This window comes from Pezoporus occidentalis, unplaced genomic scaffold, assembly GCF_034315485.1.
Source record: "Pezoporus occidentalis ecotype Australia unplaced genomic scaffold, CSIRO_AGI_Poc_V1 ctg48, whole genome shotgun sequence".
Classification (NCBI taxonomy): Eukaryota; Metazoa; Chordata; class Aves; order Psittaciformes; family Psittacidae; genus Pezoporus; species Pezoporus occidentalis.
The window spans coordinates 419,499-436,560 of record NW_026915813.1 but is presented as its reverse complement, the minus strand read 5'-3'; the positions used below and the strand labels follow the sequence as shown (position 1 = coordinate 436,560).

At 37.5% G+C, this 17,062-nt stretch overlaps 1 protein-coding gene across 2 annotated transcripts in view; it reads right to left on the bottom strand.

Annotated features, from left to right (window-relative positions):
- Positions 1 to 17,062, bottom strand: part of JAKMIP1 (janus kinase and microtubule interacting protein 1) — a 139,302-nt gene that overhangs the window by 92,876 nt on the left and 29,364 nt on the right. For both annotated transcript variants that reach the window (XM_062636343.1, XM_062636344.1), the window contains exon 2: positions 2,175 to 2,372. The gene's annotated coding sequence lies outside the window, so the exon portion shown is untranslated. The remainder of the gene's footprint in view (positions 1 to 2,174; positions 2,373 to 17,062) is intronic.

Genomic DNA, 17,062 nt, shown 5'->3' with positions numbered 1-17,062 from the left:
CAAACACATGGCAGCAACCCTGATTTTTCACAGAAGAGGACAGTCTCTCTGTAAAGCAAAGTGCCCACACAAAGCTGCATGGTGCACAAATAATGCTTCCGCACAAATGCTTGCGTTTACACCACCATTCTGAGAATATAGTTTGGCGATAGCAGAAACAGTCTAGCCAAATAAGGTAAATAGGGACCAGAGGGGTCCGGTAGCGTTGGGTTAATGTGCATAAGCAATACAGAGGATGAAATTCCTCTGCTCAAATTTTTGTAAGCTAGTTCCAAGAAATAGAAAGCCTCCTTATAGGTAATTGGCACATGATAACATCAGTTTCCAAAATACAGTGTTTGTTGAAGGCACATGTTTTGAGCATTTCATTTTCATTATGCAGAGTCATCTAAATAAAATATTAAGTCTAAAGCAATTTGTTAATCTATGTTCAACTTTTTGGATGTACAGGAATGGGGCAGACCAAAGGACAACGGGGGGGGGGGGGGGGGGGGGGGGGGGAATAAATCTGTAAATAGCATTCCTTTGAGATTTAAAAATCAAAACGCCTTCCCCTTAGCAGACAGCCAAGTTATAACAGTCAGCCGCTGCTTTTAAGGGTTTTTTAAATTCTTTTCATCAGCATCATTTACTTTGTTACTATTAAGTAGATATGAAGATCAGTTTTTTTTTAGATACATCTATGACTGAAAGTCCTCATGCATTTACCATAAAGAGTTAAACCCAATCAGAAGTAATGTTGAACTGCCCTCCCAATCACAAAAGAGAGATTTTAGGATCACATTAGTTTATCTGCTGTTCCCAAAACAAATTTAGCTAATTATTCTCTATAGTAAAAGTTAATTCACGAACACCAAATCATTTCAGGCATATTTTTTTCACTCTTTATCTGTTGCTTTATATTGACTTTACTACAATGAAATTCTCTAAAGCATTAAAATTGAAGACACTAATAAACTATTAGATGTATTTGAGTGTCATAGAAGACAAGCAAATACCATCCAGATGGGCCGTAATGCATGTTCTATGTCCTACAGTTTTTACTTTACTCTTTCCTTCTTAGTGATTTTTTCAGTAATGACCACACATTCATTTCACACAGGTCATTTCCCATTGCACCTGTCTTACTTAGGGTCATACTTTACCCTTCCATTCAGAAGTGAAAAAGTAAGTGTCAGCCTGCACTGCACCAAATATATCAGCAAAGTTTGTGAGCAGCAGAGGCAAAAATTTCAATATGTGAACTGCAAAATATCCACTGGGAAAGGGTATTTCCTGGGTTACTGCAGTTCCTTGTCTTTCTGCATTACAGTTTTCTGCCAGACCTCAATTATATTCACATCTTTCCAGATAAAAAGATCATTTTTAGGGTCCAATGGCATTTTGCTGCAATAAGGACAGTTACACAGTGCGGACTGCCTAGTTCTCCTAATATTTCTAATCCTGTAACTGTATCATCACTGCAGTTCCACTGCAGGACTACCACAAGATGAAAAAGCCAGGAATTAGGCACCATGTTAAACTGTCATCCTTACCATACTTCTTTAATAGGAGGAAATTGCTACTTTTCCCCATATGGCAGATGGTTCTTGAAGCAACCAAAACATTGTTGTGGGGTTTTATGCATTGTATATATAGGTGTCTTCTAAGTACCCAGACATGTGCATACTATAAACTCAAAATTCAACAGAAGGTTGGGAAAGTCTGTCAAATCAGCTTAGCATCCAACTGTGACTAAAGCAATTAAAGCCTTTCTTCCTTATTAGTGGTGACAGGTATAGCTAAAGTAAGGCAGTGGTCAATTTAGCAAGCATATGATAAATACAACATGGAGCAACAATTTGGACTGCACATTTTAGATGCAATGGGCAAGGGAGAAATGCCTTACAAAATTAGTAAAGAAATGAGAGCTAGGAAGTGTTCATGTAATCAAGAAATTTATTTACTGAACACAAAAATCTCTGTATAAAGAGAAATACATTCAAGCAAAAACTTAGTACAAATATAGTTTATTTTAGTGCCTGCAAAATCTGGTTGGGATTCAAGTCTATCTGTGTACACAAAGTGAAAAAAGTTAAAATTGAAGCTTCAAACTGCATCTAATAAATTGATAACATCATTATTGTAGATGTATTTTCTTCCTACCCAGCCAACGCAGTGGCAACACACAGTACCTTTATACTCTTGTCCACAAGTTTCTGAGGCAGCTGGGTTTGACTTTAGCTGAAAGAGGTGAAGACTGAGCAGCACGAGTAGGTAAGTCACCAGGTATGTTTGTAGTGGGACTTTCCACTCCAAAACTCCTAGTCCTCTTGGCACATTCTCTTTTTCATCAGCAAGGACGGATTTCTGAACAATATTGGTGACATCATCTGTTAAACAAAAGAAAAGAGATTTAGTCCAATTCAGATTTAATTAACAGTTTTGATGGTAGCAATGCAATGAAGAAAATATTTACACAATGTAATAAAGCACAGCAGAATAAGACATCATGCAAAATTACAAATATGGCATCTTGTTTCCATTAAGAACACCTATGCAGAGTCTAATTTTATTAGATGGTTGATGAAAACAGGATCATAATTAGATCAGGTCAATAAAGACTGTTAACTCTGTATTAACTAACACTAAATTTGTATTCCATTTCAACACAAGTTACTTGGGATTGAGCTAGAGGCTTAAATTGTCACAGCAGCCATTTATAAGTTTTCACATGTAGACTGGCCACTGCCATGGTGCTTTATAAATATAAAAAACACCCAAAACACCAACACCACTAATCAGGAGATGCATATAGCTTTGATTTTTTTTCATGTCACATTTCTTGATAGCATTTCAACATGTTTTGATCATAAGGGGAAACAACAGGCACATTCAAATTTTGTTGATATGTACTATACGTTAGTTTGATACTTTTTATGCATAGAAAAATCTGTTTGCAGAAATAAAATTACCTTTATGGAGATATCTTTATGGAAAATAGCACTCTGAAAGCTTAATGACTAGAAGACACACAAGATCCTTAATGAGTATCATCTACCTCTGTTTCCCTAGAATCTCTAAACATCTATAAAAGAATCTTTATTTACACTGTGGAGTATGGAAAGGAGAATAAAGTCTCCCCAGTAATAAACCTTTTCATCATATGCCCTCTGTGTTAAAGTGTAAGTCAGTTATTAGGTAAATGTGATTCAGACAAATCTCAGCAATGTATAGCTCAGCTCCCTGCCTTTTGGGCGAGAGCTAGAAGCTAGCCAGGATATGGTTATCTGAAGAGTGCTGTAACAAGATGGATACTTCTGTTACCATGTACATAGTTCAAGTCTTCACAAAAAGCTGTATTTCACATAAAACACAGGCCTGCATCCAATGGTACCAGCCCCAAAAATGTAACTCAATTATTTCCTTTGCTGGGAAGTATCACACTGATTTCTAGTAGTGTGTTTAAGGTTACAGAGTCAATTCGGTTGTTACTGGCTTAAAAACTAAATCCTCAGGGAATAGTTTACCAGCTTATTTGTTCAACAAAGACAGCCATCTAGGCAGTATTTAATGGCGAGAGGAAAAAAAATAAAAAAATCAGCATAATCATTTCCTTAGGGCCAAATCCGCTGCTGTGAGAATACTTTTGAAGAGGATAAAAGTACAGCTAGGGTCACATCATGGCAGGAGATCAAAGTGCTGAAACAGCTTAGTCAGCATCCTTAAGTAGCACAGAAGTTTGAAAAAGAAGAATTCAATTTATTTATATAGTAACAAACCTCCTCAAGAAGAGAGGGAGGCCAAGAGCCCCAACCTTTATGATGTCAGATACATCTGATTTCACCCTACTTACATCATCCTTTTTGAGTTGCCCTGGTTTTTAATATTCCAATATAAACAAAAATGTTGTCACTTTCTTCTGGCCTTCAGGAAACAGTATGAATACATTTGAATAGAAAGGAAAGAGAATGTTTTCCCATGCTAATATGTAAGTATAGAAACATCTCAGAGAAAGCATGAATTTACTTGTCAAAGACAAGTAATGAGTGGAATCAGGCCAGGCAGATGCCAACAAAACAGAAAAGTGCTCACAAGAGTCAAAAGAAAAAGAGAAAAACCAAAAAAACTTCATATTCCAAAGTTATCCAGGTAACACCTGGGGAAATACAGACCAGTCAGTCTCACCTCTGTGCCCAAAAAGACCATAGAGCAGATCCTCCTGGAAACTGTGCTAAGGCACATGGAAAATAAGAAAGTGATTGGTGACAGACAAAATGGCTTCAGTAAGAGGAAATCATGCCTGACAAATCTGTTAGCCTTCTATGACAGGGCGATAGCATTGGCGGAAAAGGAAAGAGCAGCTGACATCATCTTCCTGGACTTGTGCAAAACATTTAACACTGTCCCACATGACATCCTTGTCTCTAAACTAGAAACACATAAATCTGATGGATGGATGATGCATCAGTCAGTGGATAAGGAGTATAGGCACAATGGTTGCACTCAAAAAGTTACAGTCAATGGCTTGATGTCCAACTGAAAACTAGTGACAAGTGGCATTCCTCAGATATCAGTACCGGGACCAGTGCTAGTTAACATATTTGTTAGCGACATGGATGGTGGAATTGAGTGTACCCTCAGCAAGGTGATGTAGTCATAAGACAATGTGTAGTGACTCTAAACTGAAAGAGGGTAGATTTAGGTTAGACATAAGGAAGAAGCTCTTAACTCTGAGGGTGACCAGACACTGGCACAGATTGCCCAGAAAAGTTGAGGATGCTCCATCCCTGGAAGTGTTTAAAGCCAGATAGGACAGGGCTTGGAGAAACCTGCTCTAGTGGAACTAGACGAACTTTAAGGTCCCTTCCAGCCCAAACCATTCTATGATTCTACGAACTCGCAATTTCAAGTTGCAGTAATAATAGCATAAATGATAAAAATAGTATAGGAATGTGACAATCTACTTTAAAAAGTGAATGTTTCTGTGGCATAGCATAACCATGAGATTAAAAAAGAAGACTAATTGGCAATAAGTCTTGCAGAAACTATCACAAATTTGAAACATTCAATTGTGCCAGTCACTAGAAGTTGTTAGAATGCTATTCACAATGAATTACCAGCAACCACTGGGAACCTACAACCCAATAATCCTCAGTAATCTTTCTATAGCTTCTTAAAAGATATAATAATACAAAAATAACTGAAAATAATTGGATACTTAATTTCTCATTTCCAGCAACCGCTAAGCTAAATCTACTTCTAATGGCAGGGGGGAAGGATATAGAGGGGAAGCTACTGCTGTGGAAACGTACCTGTTAATCTACAACTAGAGCATAAACCACACTTGTTCAAATTCATTCAGAACTCAAAATACATCATGCTCACCACAAGCTCCTCAAAGAAGCAAAAACTATTGTAGAAATAATTTAGCAGATGAGCTAATGTTCAGTAAATTACTAATTTCACTCAATGTAATAAAGTCACCAACATATTCACATCCTGCAGTTGTGGCAGTACAGGCTAAATAAGGAAAGTTGATTCATTTATGTTCTTAATTATATAATGGCTCTCCAGATGCAAGTTCAGTGTTACAGAAATTGAGGTTTTATTTCTGTTTACATGACAATGACTTGCAATACTTGTCAACACTTCACAGATCGTCAGGAAAGACCAGTAAGTATTCAAGTTCCTTGCTTGGGTTTTTTAATTAAAAACTCAAATACATTATGTCATGTAGCATCATATCTTGAAAGTAACAAATTTAAAGGTAAGAGAGTAAACACTGATGCCAACCCGCACCCTTTCTTTTAGATTCCCAGAACAGTCAAAGCACTCAGATTCTCAGGGTTTTTAGGCAGATCTGTTCATCTGAGACACCTTAGTCCATTTTAGCTCTTAAACAGAATGCATTACTTGCAGAAGGTTTAAAAGAAAAACTAAGGCAGACAGACAGTTGAGATTTCTTCTTGGAAAGTAGAATAGCTCTAGACACTTGTTGTAATGTCAAGTACAGTCCATACATTCAGGGTCTGTAGACTACAAGGGCTGAGATCCTCAAAATAAATACTTTTTCCTTAAAAGAGAGGCACCAGCCTTTCCTCCTGTTCTCTATACCTTAAACAGCAAAAAGCAGGGTCCGATTATAATCTTCAGAGAAAAAAAAAAGATAATAAACAATAATCACATCCTTAGAAAAAGGTAAGAGCAAAACAGTTTCCCAGAATATTTCAGAACCCCTCTCTCTACCCTTGTGCAGTTGATCCATATTTTGAAGACTTTTATGGAACCAAGGCTTTTTGGATTTTAAATAACTAAGCATAAATCAAATAATGACCCAAATAAAAGCCAGTTCCTTTGGGAATACAGTGATGAGCACATCTGTAAGTTTACTGTGGTGCTAGAAATTTTGCTTGGCAAATGCTTTGTAATGGGAATATACATTACCACTGGCTTTTTGTCAGAAGTTATTCTAATCAACAGTTAGAGGAAGGAGGGAAGAGGTTCATTCTTATCACCAAATGTTCAAGTATTAAAAATGCATAATTCTTTCAGAAAACCCATGACATTTTAGTACAGCACCTTGTTTTCTCCTCTAAAACTCTATACCCATATTTGATTTATAATTTGTCAGTAAGACATCTATTTGTCAGGCATACAAATTACATGCAAGATCATCACATCTTCCCATTCTTGCTTCCAGACTTATATTTCTGAGAATGTGATACTGGCTTTGGTATCAGAGTCTCTGTGATTTCCAGCAGCACAAGGAATTTATTTACACATAAATAAAGGTGACACAAATGCAGCCTTTTGTGAATAGGACTTGACTTGTTGACAGCGAGAACGCCTCGGCAACAAACACTGTACCCTATTTACATCATTTGCTCTCTCCTTTAACCCATTGTGTTTTCACTTAATACACCATATTACAAGACAAAGGTATTTAAAAGGATCACCAGAAAGCAAAAGCAATCTAAACAAAAGCTTCAACATAAAAATATGGTGAATGCATCATGGCCAAGGTAGAAAAAGCACAGATCATGCCACAGAGGAATCCCCTTTCAAAACAAAGGCTTACCAGCAAGAAAACACTGTGACATAACATTTATAGACCGTTCTACATATCCTCAGCAACATCCATTTATCAAAATGCACCATCATCTTCATCCTTTATGTAGTGAACAGAATGACTTTTGGAACATTTTCCTACTTCTTACTTTTAATATCAGCTTTGAGGTTGACATAGCAGAAATCAAAGACACGATAAGTAACCAGTTCTTACCTACAAATATTTCTTAAATAACTGCCAGGAATACTGATGGAAACTTTCCTGATCTGTTTTAATCTGTTGTAGAAACAACATGCTAGATATGACTTTGGTGGGTGAAACAGAGAATTTTTATTTGGATACTAGAAACAACAGCAGAATAAAAGTAGTTCCTCTTTCCTGCCTTCTCTATATTATAGCTTTCTGTTTTGGCACCCCCATAACAAGTGAATCCTTGAGATTCATTTAAGCTTCTGCCAGAAACAGTGGACTACCAAAAATAGGTCAACAATTGAAGTCTGTTTCTGTGTTATTCTGTATTTCCTTGCTATAGCTTACTATGCCACAATTCCCAGATGGAGAGCCTACAAATGGCTGATAGGCAATGCATCAAACAGCAGGGCTTTCATAGGAATTGATATCATTCCTGCCACCTTGTTGCTTTAATTGGATAGTCAATGCAAAGAAAAATCATCCTATTCTTCCTCTTTTTTGAAATAGGAAGCAATAGGAATTCTTGAGGTGATTCAGAAGACTAAAAGTGTGACTTGCTTGTACAGTTGATTTAACACCAAAAAACACACTTGGAAAATAAGGTAATTACAATATTTACTAGATTTTATGCGACAAATATAGTGTGCGAACTGCAGGACACGGTTGCTTTTGTGTGCTAAAATAGGCAAACATGTATTCTCCATGTTACATAGTGCTAAAGTGTAACAAAGATATAAGAAAACTTTCTCAATAGTTAAGATGAGTGGTAGTAATTGGGTGGGGGAGAGATATCCATGTGAAATTACCTCCTTAAAGAGTACCAGTGATTAACTAAGGAAGTTATGAATGACATTCTCTATTCATTAAATATCAGGCATATTAATGGGCTTTTAAAAAAAAACAGATTCAATGAGCTTTCAGTGAGCTCAGCCAGAGCACACAGCCCCATTCACACCAAGAACCGGTCGTTTTATATGTGAAAAAACTTAATAATAAAACATTCAACATAAAGTATTTTCCCCAACTCCAATTTCCTTGCTGGAGGCTGAGACTGGTGACACCTCTCAGGCTGTTTACACAAGTTTGTGAGCTCTTTTTGTTCCCAACTCTGTCACAGGAGCCAACCTACTTCCTGTAGACTCTCCCCTCCAAGACCCCTTCCCTCACACCAAATTAGCTTCTAGATAGGTTCCATACAGCTAACAGGTCTTGGGCTTCTCAGACCTTAGAAAAACAGACTATCCTTTTATGTGTACAATATTAATGTTTATGTTACCATAGGATTTATATAAATGCAAGAGAGACAGGAATGTTGAAGTATCATACAACCATTCATACCAAATCATCTACAGCAGAGGACAAAATTGGCAGGTTTAGCACTTCAGTAGGAGCAGTGTTGAGTGCATTAAGAAATTTGCTGGAATATTCTTGGGTTTTTATACACAGTTTTAAACACCAGCAATTTTACTCAAAGATATTTAAAGAACAAATTTATGTGCTTCGACACACTTTCTATAGGCTTTTCTGCCTGATAAACAAATCCAGTGAGGAGTTTCCAGCCATGCACAGGCTTCAGTTGCATAGAACATTATTATGTTCTATGCAACTCTCATTCCTTGGCTTGATGGCTCTTGCTCTGACTACTCAGTGCAGCACCAGCAGGGAGTTCAGCCCACACAGACTCCATGGGTTCACATCTTGAGCAGGGTAAGAATGAAGGGTGATGTGCTATTGCTCTCTATTGGCAGTAGTTTGCTTCCAAATCAGTTTCAAGCTGCTGAATGTATTTATTTTTGTGTGCCCTGGACTGACTCAGCAATTGAAGCTATTTTGTCTTGCTCAAAGACGTAGTCTGGAGCAATGAAGGTTTACAGGATTATTTTTCCTCTCTACTCCCACACACTGTGTTCAGTACTGCATTATCAAAGCGACTGAGATTGCTGATAAAAGATCACCAATTAGGCTGGCCTTCAAAGGGAATATAAGCTTACTCATGGACTCTTTTCCTCATTACTTCAGATATTAGAGATTTTGCAGTTTTAAAGCCTGAAAAAGGGTTCTTACTACATGTGTCACTGAAAGGCAATTACACATATTTGTATGTCCAAAGTCCTTCACACAATGTAAAAGCAAAAGTTTCTGCTTCAAGAAATAGCTCTTGTTTCCATTGGTGCTCCTCAGGGCTTCGCATTTATTACATTTCAGTCTAATGCAAGATTTATTAGGCTACTCAGGCCTTTTAGCATCTCTCACACATGGCTTGTTTATTTGCTCTTTTCCCTCAGCAGCTCATGCAGTATATAAATATGTATGACATTCATTTAGCATTTATATGGGTACCAGCAAACACATACGGGTGGCCCTGTACAGGAGCAACTGGATTCCTAAGTGTGAACAACCTGAAGTCTGTTTCTGATATAAAACCCATTAAGCAAAGGCTAGAATGTATTCATTTAGCTTAATTAAAAAGTAAGAATTTTTTCACATCAACATTATTATTATTTTTGCTTTTTGAAACACAGCCTTCAAAAACTTTGAATCAGTGCTGCAGGATCAACTACCATACACTCTAAAATCAAGGAAGCGGAAGAGGAAGTCATTCAACACCCCATCTACAAGCTAGTTACCAGCCTTTGGTCCCAGTTCCCTCCTCTCCATCCCTCGAAGCATATACCCTTATCTTCCTTTTCATTACCAACACACAGTGCCTATTGTAGGGCTAATAAAACATGAAACAAGAAATCATTTCATAGAATGGTTTGAGTTGGAAGGGACCTTAAAGATCACCTACTTCCAACCCCTCTGCCATGGGCAGGGACACGTTCTCCTAGGCAGAGTTGCTCACAGCATCAAATCTGCCGTTTCACAGAACTTGTCATTCAAGGGTAACTACACAGGCCATTAGTAGCTGTCCTTTGCAGACAGCATATGCCAAGGGAAGAGGTTTACCCAAGGTCACCCAGTGACTCAGCAACGACTTGTGAAAAGGACTCCAGGCAGCCAGTTGTATGTGCTTGGACTGCGGCTCAGCAGTTACCCTGATGGCATCAATTAGCTCTGTTAACACACTTTAAATGATGTTAGGTTAGTAGTATATTATTAGTAAATGCTTCAATTCTAACAGCAAAGGTGTAAATGCCTACACTTCCCAGTTACATAGCAGCTATGGAGAGCACAGATCCAGTGCACTCAATCAAGACCTCATAATGGTCATAAAAATGACACATGTATGTACATCTGCAAATTCTGTGCTTCTCAGCCCTCTCTTCCAGATTTCAACTTAACAAAGACTTAACATTTAATAAATATCAGAATCCAGCTAGCATATTATTCCACCTACTCATAAAAGGGGTATTTTTCTGCTCAGAGACAGCATGTTAAAGTGATTCACAGGAGGAGAAGATTGAAGTTTCATTCTCCCAGAAACCTCAGCAAGCCCAATTAAACAAAGACAAGTGTAACAGTTTGAAATGGGCACTGTTTGATACAAAGACATCACTATCTTCTATCTTTCAGTAAAGGACCTCATGCTAGTTTTACATGAACAAAGAGCTGCTTCCAATTAAAATCATAGTAATGGGGGATGGGAATAAAAAGTCAATCCAAATGCTCTTCAGGTACTTGCCTTTACAGAAACATTACCCAGCAATGGAGTGACATCCCTCTCCAGCCATTTCAGAGAGGACTGTACGGGAGTGCAATAGAGATGCAGTAATGTGTAAACATGACGGCTGTTGATTCTAGTTTTCTGTTAATTCCAGTACAGTTATTTACCAGAATAGATTCTTTAGATGTCCCTATAATAAGGATTTCATATCTGACAATGGCACACTTAAGAACAGATAGTACATAATTTTACAGCTATTATGGAAAATGCATCTACCATTCAAAATATATTTACATATCCAGAGACGCAAAGATCTAGCAATATTTCTTACTATTGGCAACCAATATATGTTGATAAGTGCAACTTAATCTACCATAGGTTTTTCAGTCCCTAAGACTGAACACTACAAGCCCCATTTCAGTTACTGCTACGCACAGCGAGAGCAAAGGCTTTGACATATTTGTTTCTTCTTTAATTCAATAGCTGCACCAAAGCCACACCTCACATGTGTAAATTAAATCCTAAGACTACTAGATACCAAAACTACAAACTCAATAGAGGTTTGGTTTTGGTTTTTTTTTTTAGTATACTGGATTATATTCTCCCTCTGTACCATCTCCTCTCCCATCTACATGATCTACAGACAATGAACTCTGTTTCCCAGTTGGAGACAAAAATCATTTTTTTCCATCCTCTTCATCACATCAATATGCTTTGTAAGCCTTGAGTACTAAATATAGAATCATAGAATAGTTAGGGTTGGAAAGGACCTTAAGATCATCTAGTTTCAATCCCCCTGCCATGGGCAGGGACATCTCACACTAAACCATGTCACCCAAGGCTCTGTCCAACTTGGCCTTGAACACTGCCAGGGATGGAGCATTCACAACTTCCCTGGGCAACCTATTCCAGTGCCTCATCACCCTTACAGTAAAGAACTTCCTCCTTCTATGCAGTTTAAACTTCCCCTGTTTAAGTTTGAACCCATTACCCCTTGTCCTGTCACTACAGTCTCTAATGAAGAGTCCCTCCCCAGCATCCCTATAGGCCCCCTTCAGATACCGGAAGGCTGCTATGAGGTCTCCATGCAGCCTTCTCTTCTCCAGGCTGAACAGCCCCAACTTTCTCAGCCTGTCTTCATACAGGAGGTGCTCCAGTCCCCTGATCATCCTCGTGGCCCTTCTCTGGACTTGTTCCAACAGTTCCATGTCCTTTTTATGTTGAGGACGCCAGAACTGCACACAATACTCCAAGTGAGGTCTCACAAGAACAGAGTAAAGGGGCAGGATCACCTCCTTCGACCTGCTGGTCATGCTGTTTTTGATACAGCCCAGGATACGGTTGGCTTTCTGGGCTGCAAGAACACATTGCCGGCTCATGTTCATTTTCTCATCAACCAACACCCCCAAGTCCTTCTCCGTAGGGCTGCTCTGAATCTCTTCTCTGCCCAGTATCTTTTCTTCTAGAGATGTTCTGGCTGATACACATCTAATTAAAGTCTGAACAAATCTTAGCTCGGCATAAGCTGGCCTCTGAAGATTGCTTCTTGTGTTTCAGAACTGATCGAAAGACTGCATGCCGAAGACTGCCTAACTCTTCCACAGAGAATTTAACAAAAGCTAAGCGAGTACCTCTACCTGCAGCATTGCCTTGCCAGTATAAAGAGTCACTGCCCTTTCTTGAGGAGTATACATCTAGAAACACATATAGGAAAAAATATGTTGGACCAGATCTGGTCATTAAGGAAAAGAACGAAGAAATCCACTGAGTTATATTTTAAGAGTGCTTTGCCTTCACTTTCGTATCATGAAGTTCAGCTTCTAGCCTCCCTAGCAGGAGCTGGAAATATCAGCTGTGAAAATCTGAGCGTCCTAAATATATGGCTCTCCCAGCCTTCTCAAGATACATTAGGGAAACTCATCTTGTTTCACTAAGTGAATGAATTAAAAGTAGAAACACACCTCCTGAAGCATGGTGTCTGAAATCTCTTTACCTTCCTCTCTTCACACATTTTTATCTTACATATATATATATATATATATATACACACATACATATATAAGCTTACACATAGCAACACATGCTATAGACCAAAGCGGGATGCTGTCATTAAATACTGTTCAGAAATGGCTACAGATTTTGCAGAAAACGTTCATTTTTGGGATGCCCAAACTTCTGGTGTCTCAGCCACAGACACAGCGACCCCACCAAAGCATTACCTGGATGTTCACCACTGTCGGGGGGGAACTTAGAATCGTAGGATCATAAAATAGTTGGAATGTGCAATATCCCAGTAAAACAGCCACCCTCCATAGTGGTGCCATGGAGATGAGCCAGCCAGAGGGGCACAGTGAATAGGGGACATACCCTGAGCAGGGTGGGTTTTTCTGCTTTGGTTTCCTTTGCCGTTTCAGAGAACAGTTCACACAAATGTGCAAAACACCCACCTTACAGGGACATGAGTATAGGCACAGACACAAACCCACTTCTAACATTTCAATAAAGGATTCCTTCACAGCTCTCATCATTAGGACATATGCTGAGCTTAAAATTCTTGCTGGCCTGTCAGCAGTAACATAAGTTGGCTTCTTTTATTTTGCCAGCTCACAAAGGTCAAGCTCAGCATCCCTAACTGTAGCTCAGTGCTATTCTCTCATTTCTGCACCTGTGCAAAGTGAACCATCCCATTTATTTTGGTCCTTCATTTTCTCACACACTATTTATTTTTTCTAATTTACTTTTTTTCATGTGCTGTTGCCCTACTGAATTTGGAAAGGAAAAATAGGGGAGGGGGAGAGCAAACCAAGAGCAAACCTATTTCCATGAAAAATGTCAACTTGCTTTAAATTTGTTTGCTCTATCAGAAATTCATTTAAATTAATATTCTTCTCACGTTTTGACAGAAAATATCAAGTAAAACTCTTTACAATTCTAAATACATTGTACCAAATGGGGTTTTTTACTTGCAATTCTGTTAAGTTGGTTTACCTCAAACAAAATTACCTGCAATGCTAACTGTGAGCTGATCTGTTCTCCTGACAGTTAGAAGTATTTATGTATTTTTCACTTTCCTTGTACCACCACTTTCAATATAAAGCATAAAATAATGATCTTTTAAAAAGAAAAGAGTGCATTGCATTACTATCTGCAACTTGAATGCTGAACAAAATTGTTCCGAAAAATTCTTTGGTTTCAGGTTGGTTTGTTTCCTTTGGTTTTCCCACATCTCATAAATCACTTGGCTCTATACCCCTTTTTTACTGTGTAAATAAGTAAAACACCTCTGAGTAAATAAACTTTCAGATTAAATAGACTGCTGCTTGAGTCAGCAAAGATACACTAGAAGAAAAAGAACTAACGTAAGCATGGTACTGCCTCAAAGTATCCATATTTATTAAGGCCAATGGAACAATAAAGTCAAGTAAAGTGCAAGCACCAGCAGAAACGCACATGTTGCTGCTAAAAACATATTGAAGAAGCCATGTAAAAGGGATGCAGCCCTTAGATATCATTCAGAGGGCTTATACTTAGTCCTTTTCTACAGAGCAATATTTTATATATATAAAATATATACATAAAAGCCTACAAGATAATTATTTTTTACCAACATGATAGTTATTACTCATCTTTTCTCTAAACCAGGAAAACATAGGATTTTTAATATGTCATTTAGAAGTTCTTAAAGGGGGTAAAATGAATAGATGCATACTTCAAACTTGTATTTATTGCACAGATTTCCTTTGTTAAATAGTAAACCTATAGAGGACTAATGCTGTGTACATTCCCATTTATGTGGTAGTGAGGGTGTTACAGTATAAATTACCACCCACTGTGTCTATCACCCCATAGGACATGGTGTTGGGTTTGTTCTTTTTGGTTCAGCGTGGCCCAAAGGCATTTAGCTAAGACGTTCACTAGGCTGCATGTATCCATTATAATTTAAAAATCTACCAGACATTGCAGTTCTTCATTTCCACACACATCGCCTTGAGAAAAGCTGCCCTAAGTTTCTCCTGGCATCACACAGCCAATATTCACCTAAAATCTTTAAAATCCTTGTGGGATTCTTCACAATATTCTTTAACTATGACAACTTATTTGCCAAAAGCTAACAGTGGTTGTATAAAAACCAAAATTCATTTAAACTTTATACTGCAACATTTCTAAGTATGAAATGTTACTGTATTTCAAATATGATGGGTTCAAAGGCAATTTCAGACCACTGAGTAGACACAAAGGAGAAAGTATTTATATTTGCTTTTAATTAATTAAGGTTTACTGGATATGTTTGAGTTAGCCACATAACTACCATGAATTTTTGAATACTTAGCCTGCAGTAACATTTGGGAAGAAAAAGTTTACCTATGATTGATATTAGTCCTATTTCATCCAGAAGATAATAGAAAGTACATCATCACTTTATCCCATGAGATCCTCTGGCAGTTGTACTGCAATAGAATAAATTATCCCTTCTATTCTGATGCTGATATTTATAAAATATGATTTCTTACTGCTACAAGCAAGTCATAAGCATGTTTGTAGAGGGAGGAGAACAGGATTTATGTGCACAGAACTAGATTCTCATGTGCAATCACTACTTGTTTACTCTAAACTCCAAGAACATTGGTCATTGTATTTGGAAGCTTGAGTGCCATCTCCTCTAATTCCAGAGGATGCTCCAAAACATTACATTTTCACTAGAAATAAAAAAGGTAAAAAGATATGAAAGAGCAATAAAAGACAATTCAAAACATTACATCTTCACTAGAAATAAAAAAGCTAAAAAGATATGAAAGAGCAATAAAAGACAACAATTCAAAGGTAATTTTTTTTTCAGATATGAACAGCTCATCTTTGTTGTCTGTATATAACCTGCCAGAAGTCTTATTGCATTACTTACATTTACTTGCGAACAACAAGCATAGAAAGAAATCAAAATTTACTGAGAGTCATCACAAAAGTAAGACCCCCTAGAATTTCTCTGCCATAACAGATAAGTCAGCTGAATTCAAGTTAGGATACTAAAAATATCTAGCAAATCGGTGTAATATATGACTAGCAGACTCGTCAATCAAACTCTTGGCCCAAACATAAGCATTTAATGAACATGTGAAGAGTTCTTGTTAAATACACATCTTGGTAAACTTTATTGTAGGTGGGAGAACCAGACTTCCCTATTCTGCATCTATATTTCTAAATAACTCACAGACTGACCATCTGTATTGTTTATACGCAATACTAGACAACAGCACAGACTGTTGAAAAACTTGAGCACAAACATACTGCCTCAGACCAAGATCATCGAGTCTAGCATACTGTCTCTGACACTAACTGGGTACGAATCCAACATCAGATACCTTGGGATAAATGTCAGAAAAACATAACTGAGGGAAAAAAAATTAAAAAAGGCAAAATACGGAAGAACTCCTGTGCAAGGAAAACTGCGTGTATAGCTCCTCAGCTTAGAAGAGAGGCAGTCTGAAAGAGGATTTTCATATAATCGAGAAGATGGTTAGGAATCATCTGGTCACTCTCTTCTAGAGCAAAAAAAATATAGTAGGATACTATACAGAAAACAAAACAGAAGATGGCTATTCAAGGAACAGGCTCAAAGTAATGAAAATAATTGAAAGGACTTGTTGCTCTAGAAATTTAAATGGATTGAAGGGGAGAATGGACAAATTTCTGGGAAAAATAATCCAGTGATGCTTGCTAAATACAAAGAAACTTCATTCAGCACAGAAAACCACTAAGTTGCAAGCAGCTGGGAGGTGAAAGAGTAATTGGGAAGTGTCTCATTCTTACCCGGTTTTACTCTTACCCCAGGCTCAGCTTACTGATGCCTAGGACTCTAGAGGCTATGTTAGATTAAAAGCAGTATGACACAATATAACTTCTTAAATACTACAAAAACATATCAAGGTTATACCTTAAATCTGATTATTTTAATTATATACAAGTTATTGAATGACAGATTAGCAGAAGACCATTTTTTTTTCTTTTTGAACATCTCTTACAAATACAATTTTTTAATCAAGTTATAATTATTTCCCATTAAAAGTGAGTGCCACTTGAAACTTACTCTACCATTATTTTCTGCCTATTTCAAATCAAAGGCTTTATACAGGTTTTTCATTGGATAAGGATAAAGAACAAGCCTATTTCTACTTTCAAAGATTAATAATGGACATTAAAGCACAGTTTAGGAAGAA